The sequence below is a fragment of the Periplaneta americana genome, chromosome 15 (assembly GCF_040183065.1).
Source record: "Periplaneta americana isolate PAMFEO1 chromosome 15, P.americana_PAMFEO1_priV1, whole genome shotgun sequence".
In the NCBI taxonomy this organism is placed as follows: domain Eukaryota; kingdom Metazoa; phylum Arthropoda; class Insecta; order Blattodea; family Blattidae; genus Periplaneta; species Periplaneta americana.
In genome coordinates, this window is record NC_091131.1 from 158,133,129 (window position 1) to 158,155,625 (window position 22,497).

Below are 22,497 nucleotides of genomic sequence, written 5' to 3' on the forward strand. Positions count from 1 at the left end.
TCACAGAAATACGAATCAATAAAAACATGAAACATCACCAATAATAATATTATTATGATATAATCGTAATATTACAAAATAAATAATAATTATTATATTTCATTAGTATTAATATCATTAATACTGTCAAAGATCTAAAAAGAAATATAATATTTATCAGTTTCAAATCAGGATTCTCTGCGTATGTATCCATGAACACAAATTACCTAAGAAGACGAAATGCAGAAACAGAAGTGAGACTATAGCTTTCCGCCCTAAAACCATATAATTATAGAAAAAGTGTGTACCCTCTAGAAAGGAACATATTCATCCCACCCAACAAAACAATTTAGTGCGAGATTTTATTCTGGTTGAACCGTAAGTAATGTCATTAATTTCAAGGGGTTAATCTTTGAGATATTTCACACAAAATAGTTTAATATCATTTTGCTCGTTTTTGTTTCCATCTTGAGGAAAAAAAACTGTATATGAATAATTTCATAGTGTATTTTGTGAAAGCTATTGGAATATTTCCCAGTATTATCGGTCAGTTTAAGAGAGCAATGTATTAAGATAATAAATGATTTAAATAATTTTATTTTAATTTTGTCCTTTAATGTGCAGAAATTTGATCCGAACAAATGCAAGTTTTCGTTCTGCAAAGGAATTTTAAAACGCAGTGCACAGTGACAACGATGTGAAGGTTAATATTGCCTGCAGAGAGGCAGATAGACGTTGTCGTAGGCCAAGTACCTACCCTGAACAGCTGGGGTGTTCGAGACGACGAGACGCGGCGGTTGAGAAATCGAGAAATGTAAACATAACGTACACGACTGATTTTGAAGACGTCTCGGAAAGTTGTATTCCTTGGATGTAAGTTTACCTGTTACCTCTTTAAAATATTAAGGTGGGAGGGAAATATTTCTATTTTCCTGAATGAAATGCTTGTAGCACGACAAATTGAGTTTTTTATACAATTAAGTTGATTTGTGTGACGTAAAAATAAGTGAATAATTTTTTCGCATTGCATTTGTTCACCGAATATTTAATTAAAATTAAATTGAAAGAGATTAAAAATCTTATTATTTGTAATTTTGTTCGTTTTGACATAAAATAACAAATCGTATTTTTATTTTTGCCTGTAGAGTTTTAAATGTTTTAAAATCTTGTTTTTATGGCGTAAACTAAGCATCATTATTTTATTAGTTCTGAGAATATTCAATTGAAATGGGAGTGTACAAATATTTCTTAATCTTTTAAATTTATTCTGAAATAAGCTCACGTTATTGTCTGTGCTCTCTAAATATTTAATTAAAATTAGGTTGTAGAGTTTATTTTCAATTTTTTTTTAAATTTTGTTTAACTTGAAGTGAGCAGTGTTCATTCTCCTTTCTCTAACACAGTATAATACAAAATTTAGACTCTATATTATCAGTATTTTTCTTATAAGTTTAAAACAATAGGCTATACGTGGCAAAGACCTTCAACTTCCCTGTTCGTAACAAGCCAGGTGAAGGGGTTGTTCAGAGGAACAGAGAATTATGTGTAGACTACATCCTATTGATTACACAGAGTTGCACTATCTCCTAATTTATCTATTTTAATATTCACATTTTTCTGGAAAACTATTCACAAGACAGGAAAATGGTATTTGACTTTTCTGTTGCTCTTTACTAATGGAATCATCCACCAGAATTAATGACATTACTTACGGTTCGTACTGTATAATTACGTGTGTGAATTATTAAATAATACTGAAATATGAGGCTATCAAATGCAAAACTCTCCTTATTCAGGTAAAGTGATTTGTCAGAAACTAGGAAAAACCTCTGCAAGACAAACCGTAAAGATTTTGAAATGTATTTTAATGCTATCATTTTGTTACAAGGCCCTAAATCTAACATGCATCATATGAAAAATCAGACAGCAATATTACGACAGTGAAACACAATCTAATTTTGGATAAGGCGGGTTTTGCACTGTACTGTTGTGGATAAGACAAGTTTTGGTTGTTACAACATATGCTTTTATAAAAAATAGCTTTAATTTTCTCATTTACTATTCACTATCTTTGCTTCATAACATAAATGAATAAAGTCTTATAATTTAGTGCAAATACACATACTATTCTTTATACAGAATGTCCCATTTATCTTGTGCGCCTATTATAACTTTTTTGTTTGGATAGATATTCAAATTTTTGTTTTTGAGAGTTATGTTAGAACGGGGTCCTAATATGAGTGTAGAGATTTTTTGCATGTAACTACATTATGGTACAAGATACACGTGACGTAATCAATCTTCAAATAGAACTACATAGTTTAATCATGTTACATTGATTACACACATTAAGACGAGTTCAAAAATGTATCACAATGTCACCTTCCCAATCATTAATAACAACAAAATGCAAAATGAATGCCATCAGAATGTGCTGTTTGTTGTGGTACCCCATTCATCTTGTGCATTGATTTACACAAAACGAAAGACGACTGACGTCCATACACGTCGTGTGTTGTGTGTTTGCTGTCTTAACATGTAAACAAACCACAACATCTATCGACGCCACAATCCACTACAGTGGCCTGCACGTTCTCCGGACCTGTCGCCACTTCACTTCTTCGTGTGAGGAACTGTAAAGGACAGTGTGTACCAGGACATTCTGACAACACCAGACGACATGCAGCAACGCATTCGACAGGCTTGTGTGTCCATTCAACTAGCAACATGCCGGGCAGTCCTACCGTCTTTCAGGGAATGCCTTCGAATGTGCATTAATGTGAATGGTTACCATTTGGAACATTTTCTTTGATTCTCAAAGCATAACATTATCACATTGGAAGTACGTTTTTGTTTCATTTTGATGTTAATGATTAGGAAGGTGACATTGTGATACATTTTTTTTAACTCGTCTTAATGTGTGTAATCAATGTAAAATGATTAAGGTAATGTAGTGTTTTTTTGAAAAATTGATGTCACGTGTGTCTTATACCATAATGTAGTTACGTACACCAAATCTCTTTACTCATATTAGCCCCTCGTTCTAACATAACGCTCAAAAACAAAAATCCCAATGCCTATCCAAACAGAAAAGTTATATTAGGTGTAAAAGATAAATGGGACACTTTGTATGTTAACACTTTCACAATATAAAAAGATAAATGAAAACTCTCTATATTCACATATGTACAGACGTGGACAAATTATTAGCCAAATTGAAGATTTGTATTGTATATTTTTCAAAATTTAACTCTTCAGTTTGGACTACATTTGATATTTTTGCATATTTACAAATTATTAGCAAAACTGAAGGTTTTTATTGTATATTGTTACAAAATTTGATTCTTCAATTTGGACTACAGTTGACATTTTGGATATTTCCAAATGATTAGCAAAACTGAAGATTTTTGTTTTATATTTTTACAAAATTTGGCTCTTCAATGCAGTTGACATTTTTGCTAATTTATAAATTATTAGCTAAATTGAAGATTTTTATTATATATTTTTACAATACTTGACTCTTCAATTTTAACTACAGTTGACATTTTTACATATTTCTGTCTGCTGTAATGATGGAATTATGCAAAATTGTCAACTGTAGTTTAAATTGAAAAGTCAAATTTTGTAAACAGAATTATCATAAAAATCGTCAATTTTGTTAGTAATTTGTCCACGTCTGTAGTTTTTTTTCAATATTTCATTTCAAATTCTGAGTTGTTCTCCTTCAACGTCCATGAAACTATTGCAAAACACATCCTCTTCTTCATTGCAATCTGCTGTAGTATTCTGAGAAATTACATTTTTGTAACAGACAAAATTTTCATTCTCCTCCCAGTTCTCACCAAAATGTTTCTTTAATAAATTAACTACATCTTTCAATTTTTCTTCCTTTGTTGCAATACCTATATTCAGATTCCTTGCAGAAAGCATTTCTAAGTTTTTCCGCGTTTTAAAATAGTCTTGCCCACACACAGATCTGACCGATAATTCTCTCTTACTGTTGTTCTTTTGTTGTTCTTTTTTCTGTCTCCGCCTCTAAGCTCTTTCGATGCAGGGTTGCCAAAATAATATTAACGAGCATAAAAATTTGTGTTTTTCTTAACGTTGGATAAGACGAGTTTTGCTTTTCTTATTTCTTAATGGTAGCACAGCAAACACTGGATAAGAAGAGTTTAGCTCTAAATTGTTAGATGGATTACACTTGGTTTTGCACGTACCAATGTTATGGATGTGGACAGTTTTGCATTTGATAGTAGTTTTCTGAGCTCTATGGAAGAGGAATTAGACAAGATTTGCACAAACCGACTACATCACTAGATAGAGATTTGCAAGAAGTGCAACATCCCATATGTAACTGACTTTTTTTTTTTTTTTTTTTTTTTTTTTTTTTTTTTTTTTTTTTTTTTTTTTTTTTTTTTAATTTTGGATAAGGCGAGTTTTGCACTTGATAGCCTCATATATCATTTGTATAGTAAGGATTATTTTGGTTTTTTATCCTTTTAAAAATGTTGTAAAAGTTCATAGTAAGCCTACTGTTTACAGCGAATGTGCACTTTAAACGAAATTGAAAATGCAAGTTTTTGACAATGTATGTGCATTATTAACTTGTTTTCAATTCTACAATTACATCCACTTCAATAAATGTGTAATAATAATAATAATAATAATAATAATAATAATAATAATAATATTTAAAATTTTAACAATAATGAAACTTCGAAATCCTTCTACACCACAAATGGGACTGTTGGGTTGGGTTAATTCATGATCAACTGAAAGTGAGAAATAAATTAATATTACAAATGAATAGCACGCTTTAAAAGGAACTTACAAGCAAACCTTCTGATGGGGACAGATAAAAAAGTTATTTTTTTTTCTCCCACCGTGTTAATAATGTCAAAAGAAGTGCTTATACAAATTTTGGCCACTCGACCGCAATTACGAGCACCATAAAAAAATAAGTTCGCCAGGGGCCGTTAACAGAAAAAAACACAATTTCATTGGACAAATTAATTGGAACAAACACAACAATTATTCAGCTATTTTTCAACATATTTTCCACCGGAATTGAAACATTTCTCATTTCATGGGATCGACAGAGAGGTGCAGACGCAGTCAAACGCTGGTTCCGATCTAAGGCGGCTGACTTTTACGACACAAAAATTGAACCCATGGTATGAAAAATATCTCAATTTCAGTGGGGGATATGTTTACAAATAGCGCAACAATTGCTGTATCTGTTGCAATAAATATTTCCATGCAATTGTGCTTTTTTCTATAAACGGCTCCAGGGAAAATCACTTTCTGGACGGCCTCGTATTTGGGGTCAAGTGGCCAAAATTTGTATCAGAACTTCTTTTGACATTATTAACATGGTGGAAGAAAGAAATTTAACTTTTCATCTGCCGCTATCAGAACGTTTGCTTGTAAGTCAAAATTTGCTACTTTTCAGGAGAGCAAAGAAACTTATTTTCATGAATAGGCTACATACGAGTGTACCTGTCTCGTACCATAAATATCAACTTGATGGGAAAGATTTGACTAAGTTCCTTTCTTTGCAAATCACTACTTGATGGAAATATTAATCACTTCATCAGTAAAGAATTACAAATTTTTACTTAGTTTATTTCTAAAAAGTGCGATTCAAATATACCTACAGGTGGTACATATTAATTATAGGATAAAGTACACATATTTTAGGCCTATCATTTAATTACAGAAATATTTGGGTGAGCCGCGGTAATGTATAGTTAACTCTATTTGTTCCACATAAAATATAAATTTTTACTAAATTTCAATGTAATGATAATTCATTCATTAATTTGGTGTTCTCCCCAAGGGCAAGTCTTTCACTGGAAACCCAGATTTCTCCAATCTTTCCTATTTTCTGCCTTCCTTTTCATTTCCTCATATGGTCCATATATTCCACACCTGTGGAGTAACGGTCAGCGCGTCTGGCTGCGAAACCAGGTGGCCCGGGTTCGAATCACGGTCGGGGCAAGTTACCTGGTTGAGGTTTTTTCAGGGGTTTTCCCTCAACCTAATTCGAGCAAATGCTGGGTAACTTTCGGTGCTATGTGATCTGAGTACTACTGTAATTCTGATGTTTGTGTAAGGGAAACTACCTCTTTATAGGGATGAATTTAGACAAAATTAATAACTTGCTTCCTATGTAACATAATTTTATGAAACTTGATGCAGAACTTAAAGGTAGCTATGTGATCTGAGTACAAATTCTGATAATGTTTGTGTAAGGGAAAATACCCCTTTATAGGGAGTGAATTGAAACAAAATTTATAACGTCTTTTTCTTACCTAATGTATTTTCATGAAACTTCATGCAGAACTTGAAGGTACCATATGTAACTGTTTAATTTTAAATCTTTTTTATGTCTAATATTCTTGGTGTCATGTTCGATAAGAATCTTTGTTGGTCTTATCAGCTTTATGATCTTTTTAATCCTTAGACAGTATAAGGGGGGCGAAGGCTAATTGGGATTTCCTGGTCTCTGACTGGGTCAAAAACCCTGATGGATCTGATATTTAACTCTTGTGGTGAATTTCGGTGAAGTCCGGAGGGCCTAATTAGTCAAATCCACTCTCCTCACCTCCACGTGGGGCCCCCTGGGATCTTTTAAGATGCGAAAGAGAGAGTGGTGTGCGGAGAGCAATGGGAAGCTTCCGCATTTATCCATCCCAGAGAAGAATAAAACAAAATTATGCCATGATGCGTCCATTCTTGGTAAAAAACTCCGGACGTAAACTATCCCCCCAATCGGATGTCCGGGTGGGGGATACTGAGGAAGGACGTAACATGGCGGAAGCCATCACCGATGAAGAAAGAAGAGCTAGAGAAACTCCAGATCTGCCAGGTAAGATGGAAAACTTGAAGGAAGCAAGGAGAAGAAATGAGTGGATGTGATGGGAATATGAGAAGGGAGGTGGAACAATGGTGGAGAGTTGATGAGTGACGTATAGGGTTCGAAGTTGATGAAATATAAAATTTTTTCTGATATCACAGACAAAGCGAGATACGATATAAACTCGTTTAAATTCAACACGAACCAATATAGCCTATGACTACTTTTTTTTTATTTTGCATTTACTCGCACTTTTTGTCTTTTATTGTTTACTGATCATTTTTTAGGAAATGTTCTACTTTTTGTTGCATTATTGCCCTTTCCTTGTTTCGAACGGAATTTTTCACGGCGTAAACATAGCCTACATTCCAGAACCTAATGCAGATTGTGTCATGCACTGACTTCAGTGTTTTTGATGAAGATTTTTCACCAGCGGACCTTGGTCACTTCACGTATGTGGCCATGACGTCAGTTGAAGGAGAGAAGAGCTTTCCAATACACAGGAATGTCTTTCAAGTCTGAGATCCTAGAAATCATTATGATGTCATATTTTTTACAATTTTAAAGCCATGTTATAAGTCATTTTCCTATGACTTTTAGGTCATCAACTTCCGAGCCCTAATTGCAAATAATTGTAAAATATACACAATGCTTTAACTTGTAAGTCAAGTAAATAAACATTTATTATTTATACAGACATAGCCTCTGGCTACGTGTGGATTTTAAAATGTTCAATAACACATAGTAATGCGAACAAAATAAAAAGTTTGAGGAAAGGAAAGCAAACTTAAAAGTGTGTAATTTAGTTATATGTTGTTCAATGTTATATTGAGTTTGCACTGCTTAACAGGTTCTGTGCCTACCAACAGCCCAATTAACATCAGGTGGGCTGTGGAGAACTGCATAGATGACGACGAGGACGACGTTTATATACCGGATTTAGAAGAGTTGCCTTCTGTTGACAGTAAGTCAAATATATCCACCATAAACATCACTTACAGCTAATAAAAGCACGTTCAGGGCAAAATTTGAATATTTTTATTTCAAAATTTGCAAGTTCTTGGTCACATATGAGTAAACGAGGTAATAACGACGTTATGTAATTGTAAGGAAAAGTAAAGACAAAGAGGGGAAGGAACTGGCCAGCCTAACCCATTATCTCCTGGCTTAGTTGCCTCATGAGTGGTACCTTATTGTTGTCACTTTGAGTTCACACCTGTCTTTTCCGGCAATTGACTAAACAACAACAGTATTGACAATTTATACAGAGTGTTTTAAAAAATGGACTGGAAGTAATCAAAGTGTTAGGGAATGTTAGCTAAGAATTGTTAGAGGTTGAATTGCACCGTAACTTTGTCGGAAAATGTGTTACATGCAATCATACCTGGGGAATGACCAGTGTCTTGTCCTGAAAATTGATACCTGGTCCAGCTGAGGAATGTTCTAGGAAATAGTTTCAGGAGAGCAGCAAGGAACCCGAGACATTATTAGTAGAACGAGTAGACGCAAACTGATCTACGCGGGCAGATTGGTTCACGACTGGAATAACGCTAAAATTATGTTTTAGAGTACAATTTCTATAACTGTTTTTTTTTTTGTGTTTTATTTTGTTTGAAGAAGACAAACTATATCCCAAGTAATGGTTCGTTTTTTATATATATTCTTTGAGTCGGGTCAAGCCTAATAATAAGTGATAGGATTTGGGCAATAATTATTCCACTTTCTGTTGAATAAACTGAAACATCGGTCACATGACTCTGTGAAAAACAATTCCATTTTCGAGTTATTCAAGAAATAAAAATCACTGCACCCAGGCTCGAATCCGCTCTTCTCTGCATGATTCGCACATGTCTGAGCCATCTGAGACGAGATGGAGGACTTCACTTCTGCGTGGTCTGTCAGCACCCTCACCGAGGTCTGAATATAGTACACTATATAGACGGGCCAATTCAAGAGGGAGACAACTCAGAATTTAAAGCTATGAGTAACCAGAATTTTAAAGCTGTGAAAAATCCAATTAACGCATTCTAATTATTTGAAACTTACAGTATAACTATATGAAACATCATTAACAGTTGCGCAGTTGCTCGTTTCTGGAACATAGAATATTCAAAAGGCCAGTAATTTTTTCTTATAGTGTACATAATCACGGCTCCCTAAAAATGATTTACTTATTGTAGATAGTTTGATGACGTACATGCTATCATTCTTATCTAATATGCACTCTCTATCTTGTTCATTAGCTAGCAATCAGTGTGATAACGACGATTTCCACCCAGCATTATTGTTGTTGTTTAGCCTACTGTTCGAAGACAAGTCTGAACCTCACAAGTGATACTAAGAAGGCACCACTTATGAGGTAACTAGGTCAGGAGATTATGGGTTAGGGTGGCCAGTTTCTTTCCCACTCCAGTGGATACAACGCCGACTAGCTACATATTACACTAGTCAGACTTCAGATGCATACAAACAATAATTGTTCTTCCTCTGACACACATCGTCAAGTGAGATGTACTGCCTGATAATAGATGTACATATCAGCCAGAAACTCAATATTGCTTTTTAGCTCGACCCAGAACAAGAGAGCAGACAACCTCGGCTGCAGCCATGCGGGAATCGGATGGGTTCCAGATAATCTACAGAAACGAACATTTCACCTATTCCTCCTCTTCTGAAGGTACAGTAATATTTCAAAGTAGGGAAGCAGTAACTAAACACAATGAATACAGGGTGTTTCAGGAGGAATAGTAAATATATTAGAGAGCAGTAGCATGGACTATTGTGTATAAAAGAGTTCATATAAACATGTGTCCAATTCTTAATGTGTGTGAAAATACAGCTCTTAGAATGTTACATATAGGTAATAAATGTTAGAAATTATATGAAGCAAATGACTACGCACAAAGTGATAGTACGTGTCGCTCTTGTAAGATCGTCTGAGGGTAGCACTGATCATAAAGGGATGTAGAGAAATAGCCGTTGGCTACAAAGATGGGCATGTTCGTCCAGCATGACGGGGCGCCTGTATATTTTAGCCTCCAGGTAACTCACTTAATATCACATTCCGCGGAAGATGGATCAGCCGCGATAGTCACGTGCATTGGGCAAGGTCCCCAGGCCTTAATCCTGTCGATTTTGTCTTTGTACAAAACCTAGCAAACGCAACGATCAGATTATTGGTCGCTCGCATTATGAATAAAAAGGAACGACAAGAATAACAGAGCGGAAGAATGCATTGAACTGTTGAATTGTATTGTAAATAAACACTAAGTGTAATTGTTAAGTCATTTGTCTTTCCTTCTTGTCTTGTAGGCTTGTTATGCACAACTTACAAACAGTTGTATTTCCACACCCATTGAAAATTGGACACTTGTTTATATAAACTTTTTTACTCACCATAGTCCATAATACCGCCCTCTAAATATTTACTATTCCTCCTGAAACACCCTGTATTTAGAGAAAAATTACCTACTCATCTGTCAATTAAACTGCAAAATGATTCTCCCGTTTTGTTTGTCAAACTCGTCTTTGACGACATCGTAAAATATAAATTGTTGTGACAGTTCCTTAAAAGATTTTTCAATTTCAAAACTGCCAAGTGTGACATTCGTTTTGGCGTATAGAGTTTCTCATAAATGTCTTTACTGTGTTGAGAACAGAGAGGAAGTAGTGGCAGGAATTGTTAGTGAAGTTCACAAACTTTGACAACTGCAGAGTTGGCTGTCTCTAGTTTATTTTCCTTAATAAAGTTCAACAACTCACTCACGGAATCAAAGATAATAGAATATATTAGATCTTGAAACTTTTAACTTGCTGTGCTGTAAAAACAGTAAAACGTGACGTATCAGGTTTTTCCCCTGTACTATTCATATGATATATGATACGACATGACATTAAATACGATACGATACCGTGTGATATAATATGATATGATAGGATATGATATGAAGAGCAGAAGGGAAAACGCGAAAAGATCAAAATAATTCATTTTCTATAATAATAATAATAATAATAATAATAATAATAAAAATAATAATAATAATAATAATAATAATAATAATAATAATAATAATTCGTTGCGCCACAGCCCTTGAAGGGTCCAGGCCACATCCGGTTGCTGGTCTCACGTTCACATGCCGAAACAGAGGTGGACGATCATCCAATCAGATTGGATGTATCGTTTCGTTAACACGATGGTCCCCCCAGCCGTTATAGCTCGCTTTCGCAACCGAATTTCGCTACCCTTCGTAGTCCCACAAGTGCATCACGTTGCCAGATGGCACAGATCCCATACACTGGTCGAAATGTAATGAGAAAATTTCTTCCCCCATGAGGACTCGGACCAGCGCGCATTCCATAACGCAACTCCTAGGCAGGATGCCTTAGACCAGCTGTGGCGAAAATGTGATCGTGCGCCGAGCCACTGTGTAACCTGCAACGTACATAGCACCTATGGTGGGAGGCCGACACCCAAAGGGGAAGTGAAGCAACTGTGTGACTTATTAACGGATTTCATTTTCTTATGTCAAGCACTTAAATATAATTTTAGCCTATACAGTTTCAGGTTACAAACTTATGTTTAGTACGTGTAACGAAGAAAGAAATGAACAATGAAACATAGGACACATTATCACAACCTGTTAATTGTCTTCAGAATGACTCTGCGACAGAGTTTCAAAATCAGGAATGATGTCACTTACTGCCGGTCGTAGTTCATCACGAAGGTATTTGTCTGTCAGTCGTGATCTAAATTTGGTTTTTACTATTTTCATTGTTGAAAATAATTTTTCACAAATGTAAGTTGTAGCGAACATGGTTTCAACACAGGAAGCGAAAGAACGAAGCTTCGGATATTTATTTTTTGGTAAAGATTTTAAAAGTCCTTACATCTACAGTAGCTTTCATTTAACATCAGATTCTAAATCTGGGAGTTTAAATTGAAGATCTAACCTCATTATTCGTACATCCGCTGAAAAACGATCGAAATAAAGGTAGTATAATGCCGTTTTATGTTATACAGGGTGTTTCAAAAATACGGGGCATAATTTCAGGAATGTATTTCCCACAAGTAGACAATCAAAATAGTTCATTACAACATGTGTCCGGAAATGCTTCATTTCCGAGTTATGGCCTTCACAACATTGAAATTCACCGGAACGTTTTTCTTTCATTACAGAAGATGTTCAAAATGTCCACCTCCTGCTTGAATACAGACCTCACATCGATGTCTCATTGACCTGCGAACACGATCCCAAACTCCAGGAGTATTGCGTATGTCCTCAGAACATGCCACAATTCGATTCCGAAGGGATTCCAAATCAGACACCGGAGACGAATAAACCAATGATTTTAAATGGCCCCACAAGTAGAAATCGAGAGAGTTCAGATCAGGTGAGCGTGGAGGCCAAGCAATTGGGCCACCTCTACCTATCCATCGATCAGGAAACCTTCGATCCAAGTACCGGCGAGCCGTACGACTGAAGTGTGCAGGAGCGCCATCATGCAAGAAGTGAATGTGTTGACGATTGTCTTCTAAAACATGAGGTATGGTGTTTTCCAGGAAGTTTGTGTACGCCTGCCCCGTAAGTCTGTTTACAAGTAAATGGGGTCCAACTAATCGATCACCAATGATACCGGCCCACATGTTGAGGGAGAACCGCACCTGGTGATGAGATGGAACAGTTGCACGTGGGTTTTCATACGCCCTTACATGCTGATTGTGGAAATTTCTTATGTCATCTCGTGTGAACTGTGCTTCATCTGTAAATAATACTAAGGCAGGAAAGTTCGGATTTACACCACACTGCTGCAAGAACCACTGACAGAACTCGTGCAGGGTAATCTGCTGGTGACAGGGCTTGTACACGTTGCAAATGATAAGGATACAATTGATACTTTTTCAACAGTCTCCAGACAGTCGTATGAGGAACATTGACTTGCAACGCTACCCTTCGTGTGCTGATAGAAGGAGTCGTGTTCACAGCCTCCAGAATCTCCTCCTGTACTTCTGGAGTTGTAGATCTTGGTCGACCCCTTCCCAAACCAGGAGAGTTAAATTTTCCATACTCGCACAGACGGTAATGGAGACGTACAAATGTCTTCCGATCTGGACATTGTCGCTGTGGGTACCTCTCCTGGTACAAACGACGAGCCAGCGCAGCATTGCCGTCCGCCTTACCGTACATGAAGTGTATCTCTGCCAGCTCTTGATTTGAATACATGTCGCACAGTCTAACGCCTACACAACACTGAATGTAACCTTCGCCTCGGAATGAACTGTCAGAGTGCCCTCTTAATGTCTCCTTTGACGGCAACGACCTGTGGAAAGGAAAACGTTCCGGTGAATTTCAATGTTGTAAAGGCCATAACTCGGAAATAAAGCATTTCCGGACACATGTTGTAATGAACTGTTTTGATTGTCTACATGTGGGAAATACATACCTGAAATTATGCCCCGTATTTTTTAAACACCCTGTATAACCATTTCCTCGTAATACTTGTGAACAAGTCATACATTTACAGTAATATTCTCATAATATCGGCAGCAAAAAAATGCGTCCTCCCATCCTCCTTGAAACTTTCGTTTTTGTAGACGTACATGGTTTCCAGAGAGACATTGGACGATATGCCACTCGCAGGTCAGAGACAGAGACAAATACAAATGGAACGGAGTTTGACTCCAGTGAGTGAGAGGGTGGGGGTAGGGAAGGTAGAAAATAAGAGAAATGCATAGCTATCATTGCGAGCCACAATGTGCTTGGGAGTCACATTTTCGCCACGGCTCGTTTGGAGTAAAAGAGAAACATTTTTGGGGAAGTATTACTTACATATGGCTATAACTAATGATATGTTATGAATGTAATATATTATGAAATTAACAATAAAATTAAGGATTTATTACTTTTTGACCCGATTTACCTATAGTTACTCTAGTTCTTAGTTCTCGGTGTAGTGTGCGTCCCGGTAATAAATTCGCCTAATGAAAACTAGAAGATCTATTTCAAAGTTTCTCAAATTGTTATATATTTGGTTCTGACCTATCCCGTGATTAGAAAGTTCGCTCACTCTTACATGATCAGAAAATTGTATGCCAGATACCTTTGAACGCCAGTGTGCACACAGACACTCTACATTTAGAAGCCATCTGTAAATAAAAGAATAAGGATAAATTAATTTCATTTCTTAAATAAAATTCGAAATTGCTTTTATTTCAGTTAATTAAATTGATTTTTCTTTAAGGCTATACGTGCGTTAGAAGTAACTTTACTACGCGCTTTAACTTTTGATTCACGTGCAGACTGTCTCGTACCTATTTATCCTGTTCATTACATTCGCTAACAATGATTTTATTACGAAGATTAAAGCACAAAATTATATTGCGTTTCAGATGGACTCTGCAGCGACCCGACGCGCCTCAGCGAGGAGAGCTCAACATCCGGCTGGACTACCCAGAGCAGCGCAGCCAGTGTGGCAGAAGGTACCTACAGCAATTGTTTACATTCTGAGGCGGTGGCACTTTCAGCTATGAACAAAGTTCGAATTTTACCGTGAATAAAAGTATAGGGATAAATTAATTTCATTCCATAAATAAAATTTGAAATTACTTTTTTTTTTACATTGGGGATATGATTTAAGTGAATTTTTATGGCAGGCAGAGTAACTATCTCATGCCCCCATGTTTTAAATTGCTACCAGTGCACTTCATTAGAACCAGGTACCCAGCTTCGAAGCCGTTAGCCCTGTGATCTTACAGTATAATTATTTTCCCCTATTATCATAGTACAGGTTATCTAAGAAATTAGCAAGTTCTTTGTGATAGTAGAAGAGAAAGGGTGGGAGAAGGGAAGTGGTCCGTGGCCCATTTCTTTAGGGCTCATCCCGACATTTGTCTTATTACTCAAGGGAAACCACGGAAAAACCTTGAGCAGGATGAGGTGTCGTGCTGACGACAAGCCAATTGGCTACAATGGGGTCATGAATATGTAGAGGTGGGAGGTTGTCTTTTAATCATTATTTAAAGTACTGAAATATTTAAATACATAATAATTATTTACAAAGAATACAAAGCATCCATGCAGCCAATAACGTGATGACCCTGAAACAGAGAAATAACATTATTAGTGCATTAATAGATTATGTCTGACTGTAGAGTCAAGTGGTTGTTTAGAGTTCAAGTTGGTATTCGTCTTTACGTTGTCGTTCCAAGCTAGAGGGTGGAGTACGCTCTTAGGTCTTTTATGTTTATCTAATGCAGGATTGTAATTTCCTAGTGAAGAAATTAGTGGGTTTGTGCTGCTGTACGACTTGGTGTACGTGCAGAAGGCTTGATTTGAAATATATTCTTGAATTGTCGAAATTTCTAGTTCTTCATGAATCAATCTAACAGGAGTTACTCTAGGAAGTCCTGCAATGAATCTTAAAATTTTGTTTTGGAAAACTTGTAATTTTTTACGGACTGTAATAGGAGCATGTCCCCAAGCAGGACAAGCATATAATATTACTGACCTAATTAATGTTTTATACAAAGTTAGAGCTGTGTGTATGCTTAGATGTCTGCTTTTATTTAATATTGGATAAAGCTCCACCATTCTAGCATTGGCAAGTCTGAGTTTTTGTAGTACATGTTCGGAGAAAGTGAGCCGTCTGTCTAGTGTTAGTTTCAGTTTATTGAATTTATACGTGCGTTAGAAGTAACTTTACTTCGCGCTTCAACTTTTGATTCACGTACAGACTGTGTACTGCCTGTTCATTACATTCGCTATCAATCATTTTATTACGACGATTGAAAGACAGAATTATATTGCATTTCAGATGTTTGCTACAGCGAGCCCGACCTGAGGCACTTCCACTACTACTACGCCAGCATGAGATCCAGCTCGCCTGCACAGCGCAGCGCAGGTACAGTACTTGTCTACATTCTGAACAAGTAGGCTAAATAAAAGAATAAGGATAAATTAATTTCATTTTTTGAAGTAAGATGAAAGAATTACTTCTATTTCGGTTCACTTGCGCTTATTTTGGCTGCCGTTTACCATATATGGTCCATATTGGCATATACAATGTGTTACCCCAAGACACAGAAATGCTAAATGTGTTTCCATGTTAAATTGTCTATGTTGTAAACTCTTCATAGTAAAATGGTTATCACAACATGACCCTCGTGTTCGGAATCCATTTTGATCTTTTGTCTTCATAAAGATGTGATAATTTATTTTTGATTATGGTTGTACAGATTTTATAACCTGATTTGAGAAGCCGTATGCCTCTATAATTTTCACATTGCTTTTTGTTTCCTTTCTTATAGATGGGCATTATTATAACCTTTTGCCAACTTACTTTCTGGGGGTTCGATCCTGCCCAAATATTGTTTAAGAAGCATAAAAATCTATAAGTAAATTCTTCTCCAGCGCATTTAAAAAGCTCTGTATTTAAACCATCTTCAACTGGAGCTTTTCCGTTTTTTTTAGTGTTTATACAGATCTACTTCAATGAGTTCGTCTTAAGCAGGGGGCGGATGTTGATGAAAAGTCATCTTCGTATTTCTCACATTACGACGATGCCTATTAATATAGACGTCCTTTCTATGTTAATATCAATGTAAAAAATTAATTTCTTATATTTCATTTTTGCATTTATTTTACGTTTCTGAACTAATAGGTCAGTTTTACATTTCTTTTCGGCTTTTTCGGTCATTTTTAATAACTTGAACAACTTTTAGATCATTTTGAATGCATTTTACTTTCTTCTTTACATATAGGCCTGTTAAATCTTTTCTAAGCAAACAGTTCAGTAGTAGGTCCTACTAGTAATTACCTACTGAATAAGTGAATAACAGTGAAGTTTGGTTTCGTAGTTTGAAAGAAACTCTAAAGTCTATTATTTCTTTTATGCCATGGCGATGTTATTCTAATAGGGGATACAACTAAATAAAGATCCGTCTCTAATTCGTTTACTCCAAAGTGTTTAAGTGAATGCTTTGTTGACGTGAAGGCATTTCGTGGTATACGAGTAGCTTCTAGCCACGTAACTTATCCTTTTCAGTTGGACATTTGAGAACTGTTACATAACACTCTCAAATATAGCACTCTGGTAATTGTTGGTACACACAGGCATACAACATTTAGGAACCATCTATAAATAAACGAATATGGGTAAATTAATTTAATTTTTTAATGAAAGTACAGTATAAACTTTCTTTATTTCAGATCCCTGAATTTATTTTTCTTTGAGATTATACTTATATTAGAATTAACCCTTATTACGTGCTTTTGAATTCCTGTCAGACTTTACTTTTATAATTCACTTATTGTTAACAGTCTGGTGACGTGCATTTTGTCATGCTACTGCCCGTCCGTCAAAACAGGGGAAATCACATGACACTTACTTACTTAGGCTAAGGGGGCCTTTTTCTTTAAATTATTTTAAACAGTTGTCACATGGTCGTCAAAACAGGGGAAATCACATGACAATTACTTACTTAGGCTAAGGGGGCCTTTTTCTTTAAATTATTTTAAACAGTTGTATAATACTACGTAAACTTCCAATTTCGTACAGAAAATAATTGCAGAGGTGAGCCTAACAAGTCGGCCACTAGCCCTTACAGAGAGGACAGGAGAAACAGGAGTGCGGCAACCCGGGATGCAACATAACCATTCGGCCGCACAATACCTATTTATATATACTCTTCATAGTTAGCAATCAGTGTATTATGAAGATTTCAATTCAGAATTACACTGTATTTGACCTCGACGTGAAACAATTGCAGATGAGCTGGCAACAACGATGATGGCAGACGCTCCCACACAGACTGGCGAGAGCAGCGTAGACGCTGTTACTCAAACGGAGGAGAACAGCATAGACGCTGTCACTCAAATGGAGGAGAGCAGCGTAGACGCTGTCACTCAAATGGAGGAGGGCAGCGTAGACGCTGCCACTCAGTCTAAGGAGAGCAGCGTAGACGCTGCCACTCAAACGGAGGAGAGCAGCGTAGACGCTGCCACTCAAACGGAGGAGAGCAGCGTAGACGCTGTCGAGGAGCAGTCAGCAGAGGATGAAGATGCGGGGAGACGTAGGAAGAAGAATCGCTGCTGGTCACGTTTCAGGCAAGTATTTCGTAGGGTTTTTCGTCTTTTTAGGCGTAGGTAGTATAAATAATGTATGTCTAAGAGCCATGTTCTGATCTGATCATGGCTTGATTGTGGTGGTAGTAGTAGCAGTAGTGATAGTAGTAGTAGCAATGGTAGTAGTATTAGTAGTAGTAGTAGTACTAGTAGTAGTAGTAGTAGTAACAACAGCAGCAGGGTAGTGGTAGTAGTCTTCCTTTTCCTTCCCTGTATCCTATTCCTGATTACTATGCAATATGCAATACTTCTCCACATACTCTAGTTTAGAAACACTCTCGGCTACTAACTAATCCTCCTCTATTATCATTGCTGCCTTTCATTACTGTTGTCCCTAATTTTCTGTTTATCTTCAATCATTTTATATTCACTAATTATCCATATTCCACTTTCTCATCTACATTACAATATTACATTATTTGCCCTATTTTTCACTTACCTTTTCTCAGAACTTCACTCTTGAATTCATTCAATGTTCCAATATTTGTAGTACTGCCTTACTACCACTTCTTGGATTCACTTATCACTTTTCCTCTTTAATTGGTATAGCTTTTATGGTTCACTCTTCATACTTGTGCTTACTTTCACTTTTTCTCTATTGCACTTCCCAGATTCTTCCTTCTCTAGTACATGAAACACGGAATATTCTTTACTTACGATTTCTAACTCTCTTTAGTACTTTCCTTTTTACTGGTTTATTCTATTCGTGTTCCCCATAATACTTAATTATTTATTCCTCGATATTTATCTCAGTTCCACTTTAGTTACACATAACGATCCAATTCCCACTTTGTTGTTTAGATTAGGTCGCCCTTTTCTCTGCTGCTCGAAGATCTTCGATTCTTGATCTTGTTCCTGCCCTACTTTTTGTTGTCTGCCTGATCTGTACGTTACCGTTGTCCATTGTTGTTCCTCCTCCGTGTTTTTGTTATCTTCGCCGTCCTCTTCTTGAGTCTCCTCCGTGATTTTGGGGATTGGATTTTCGGTCTGTTTGTTTGCTCCTGCTGGCCCTCCTTGATCCGCGTCCTGGTGTTGCTTCCCCGTTTTTATTTCTTTTCCCTTTAGGACTTCTATTTCTTGGTTTATCAAGCTCTTTAAGTTTCGTGTTATGGTGTCCATCATATTATTGATGTTTCGCATAATGTTTTCTGTTACCTTTCCTTCTAATGTTTGTAGGAAGTTTGTTTGTTCCATCTTGCTATTTTCTTCGCGGTGCGCTCTCTGGACGTGGTCTTGGCCGTTCGAGTTACTGCTATTTCCGACAGATGGAGACTCGGCGCGGCAGACTCCTCTTTGCATTTCTTGCGCGCTGTCAACAGATGGCACCACCTGTCTCGTGTCGATGTTGGCGTCTCCCTCTTTTGCTGTGTCAATGTGAAGCCCCATACATTGTCAGTTCCCTCTTCATTTTCTAATTTCTCTGTTTCTTCCAGTGACTTAATATATATCTTTATTGTACTCACTGTGTTCAGCATGTCTTCTTTGATGTCCGTTTTTAGGTATCCACCTGTTTCTGCTATGTTTATCAGTTTTGTAGAGCACATTCTGCTGTCTTACATATTGCTTAAGCCATCTTACTTTTACTTCTTACTTATACTTACTTACATTTCGTGTTTATTGATATGCATATTACGAACGGTTATTCTATAAGTTTTATATTTCAGTTGACGTTAAAACATACAAAAAGGAACTGTGATTTCATATATTTATTATCGTACCGTAGGCGTTTGCGAATTAAGATTTCTGATGAGGGGGATAGAATCCTAGATAGAGAATACCATACATATTATTATTATTATTATTATTATTATTATTATTATTATTATTATTATTATTATTATTATTAATCCCCCATAAAGCTCACCCTGCAAATAAGAATCACTTGCATTCTTTTGTTTCCCTCCGTCTCAAAGCATATTCATACTTCCATAATTTTGGTTAAATCCAGTTATAGGTTGCCGAGGCGAAGTGTCATGGCAGACGCGCGCACGACTACTACGTAAATCAAATTAAGCATGTATGCATGGCAGCCAACACTACACTCCTTAAAGATGAGAGAAAAGCTGCTATCATGTATTTCCAAAGCGAATAGTTGTAACTGTATGAAATCGTGGACGTAGTTTACAGACAGAACACCAGAGTCGCATTGACACGATGCTTCCAGCTCAGGAGAACAGTACGGAAAAGAAACTGTTGGCAAACAAATTATTACCCGGGTTCGATCCCCGTATAAATGTAATTCCATGGTACATGTATAAGCATCACAGATATGCAAATAATCGTAAAACTAGGACATATAATGCCCCAATAACAGGAAAGGTAATGCACTGAGGTCATAGAGTGGACTACGAGGACAGACAATGGACTGGTAGGACGGAGAGTGTAGTTACAGCACAGAGATTAGACTGAGAGGAAATACGACTGAACTGATAGGACACAGAGTGCTAGGACATAGATTGGCCTGAAAGCACACAGAGTGGACTGAGAAGACAAAGAGTGCACTAGTAGGACAGCGAGTGTAGTGACAGGACATAGATTGGACTGATAGCACACAGAGTGGACTGAGAGCACATAGAGTGGACAGAGAGCACATAGAGTGGACTGAGAGTGGACTGGTAGGAGTGTAGTGACAGGACACAGATTGGATTGAGAGAACATAGATTGGACTGAGAGCACATAGAGTGGGCTGAGAGCACATAGAGTGAACTGAGAGCACATAGAGTGGACTGAGAGTGGACTGGTAGCAAAGAGAGTGTAGTGACAGGACATGGATTGGACTGAGAGCACATAGATTGGACTGAGAGCACATAGAGTGGACTGAGAGCACATATATTGGACTGAGAGCAACATAGAGTGGACTGAGAGCACATAAGTGGACTGAGAGTAAAACAATGGACTGAGCTGACATAGTGTGGACTGAGAGTGGACTGGTAGGAAAGAGAGTGTAGAGACAGGACACAGATTGAATTGAGAGCACATAGATTGGACTGAGAGAACATAGAGTGGACAGAGAGCATATAGAGTGAACTGAGAGTAGAAACAGTGGACTGAGATGACATAGAGTGGACTTAGAGTGGACTGGTGGGAAAGAGAGTGTAGTGACAGGACAGAGATTGGAATGAGAGAACATAGATTGGACTGAGAGCACATAGAGTGGACTGAGAGCACATATATTGGACTGAGAGCAACATAGAGTGGACTGAGAGCACATAAGTGGACTGAGAGTAAGACAGTGGACTGAGCTGACATAGTGTGGACTGAGAGTGGACTGGTAGGAAAGAGAGTGTAGAGACAGAACACAGATTGGATTGAGAGCACATAGATTGGACTGAGAGCACATAGAGTGGACAGAGAGCACATAGAGTGAACTGAGAGTAGAAACAGTGGACTGAGATGACATAGAGTGGACTTAGAGTGGACTGGTGGGAAAGAGAGTGTAGTGACAGGACAGAGATTGGAATGAGAGAACATAGATTGGACTGAGAGCACATAGAGTGGAATGAGAGCACACAGAGTGGACTGAGAGTACAAAAAGTGGGCTGGGATGACATAGAGTGGACTCACAGTGGACTGGTAGGAAAGAAAGTGTCGCGACAAGAGAGAGATTGGACCGAGAGCACATAAAATGGACTGAGAGAACAGAGAGTGTGGAAACAGGATAAAGATTGGACTCAGAGCACATAAATTGGACTGAGAAGACAAAGAGTAGACTTAGATGACACAGAGTGGACTGGTAGGAAGGAGACTGTATTGACAGGACAGAGACTGGACTGAGAGCACACAGAGTGGACTGAGAGATCAGTGAGTGGACTGGGAAGACAAAGAGAAGACTGAGAGTACAGAGAGTAGACTGAGAGTGGACTGAGATTACATAGAGTGGAATGAGACTACAGAGAGTGGATTGGTAGGAAAGAGAGTGTAGTGACAGGACAGAGATTGGACCGGGGGCACATAGAGTGAACTGAGAGGACAGTGAGTGGAGTGAGAGAAAAGAGAGCGTAGAAACAGGACAGAGACTGTACTAAGAGCACATAGAGTGGACTGAGATACAAAGAGAGGACTGCGAAGATATAGAGTGGACTGTTAGGAAAGACAGGAAGTGGACTAAGAGGACATAGAGTGGACTGAGAAGACAGGGAGTGGACTGAGATTAGATAGAGTGGGCTGAGAGGATAGGGAGTGGACTGAGAAGATAGTGGAGTAGACTGAGAATAGATACAGTGGACTGAGAAGACAGGGAGGGGACTAAAAGAACATAGAGTGGACTGAGATGACGTAGAGTGGACAGAGAAGACAGGGAGTGGACTGAGATGACATAGAGTGGCCTAAGAGAACATAGAGATGTCTGGGAGTACATAGAGTGGACTCAGATGACATAGAGTGGACTGAGAAGTAGAGAGAAGACTGAGAGGAGATAGGGTGGACTGAGAAGACAGATACTGGACTGAGAGGACACAGAGTGTACTGAGATAACACAGAATGGACTGAGAGGACATAGAGTGGACTGAGAACAGAGGGAGTGGACGGAAATTGCATACA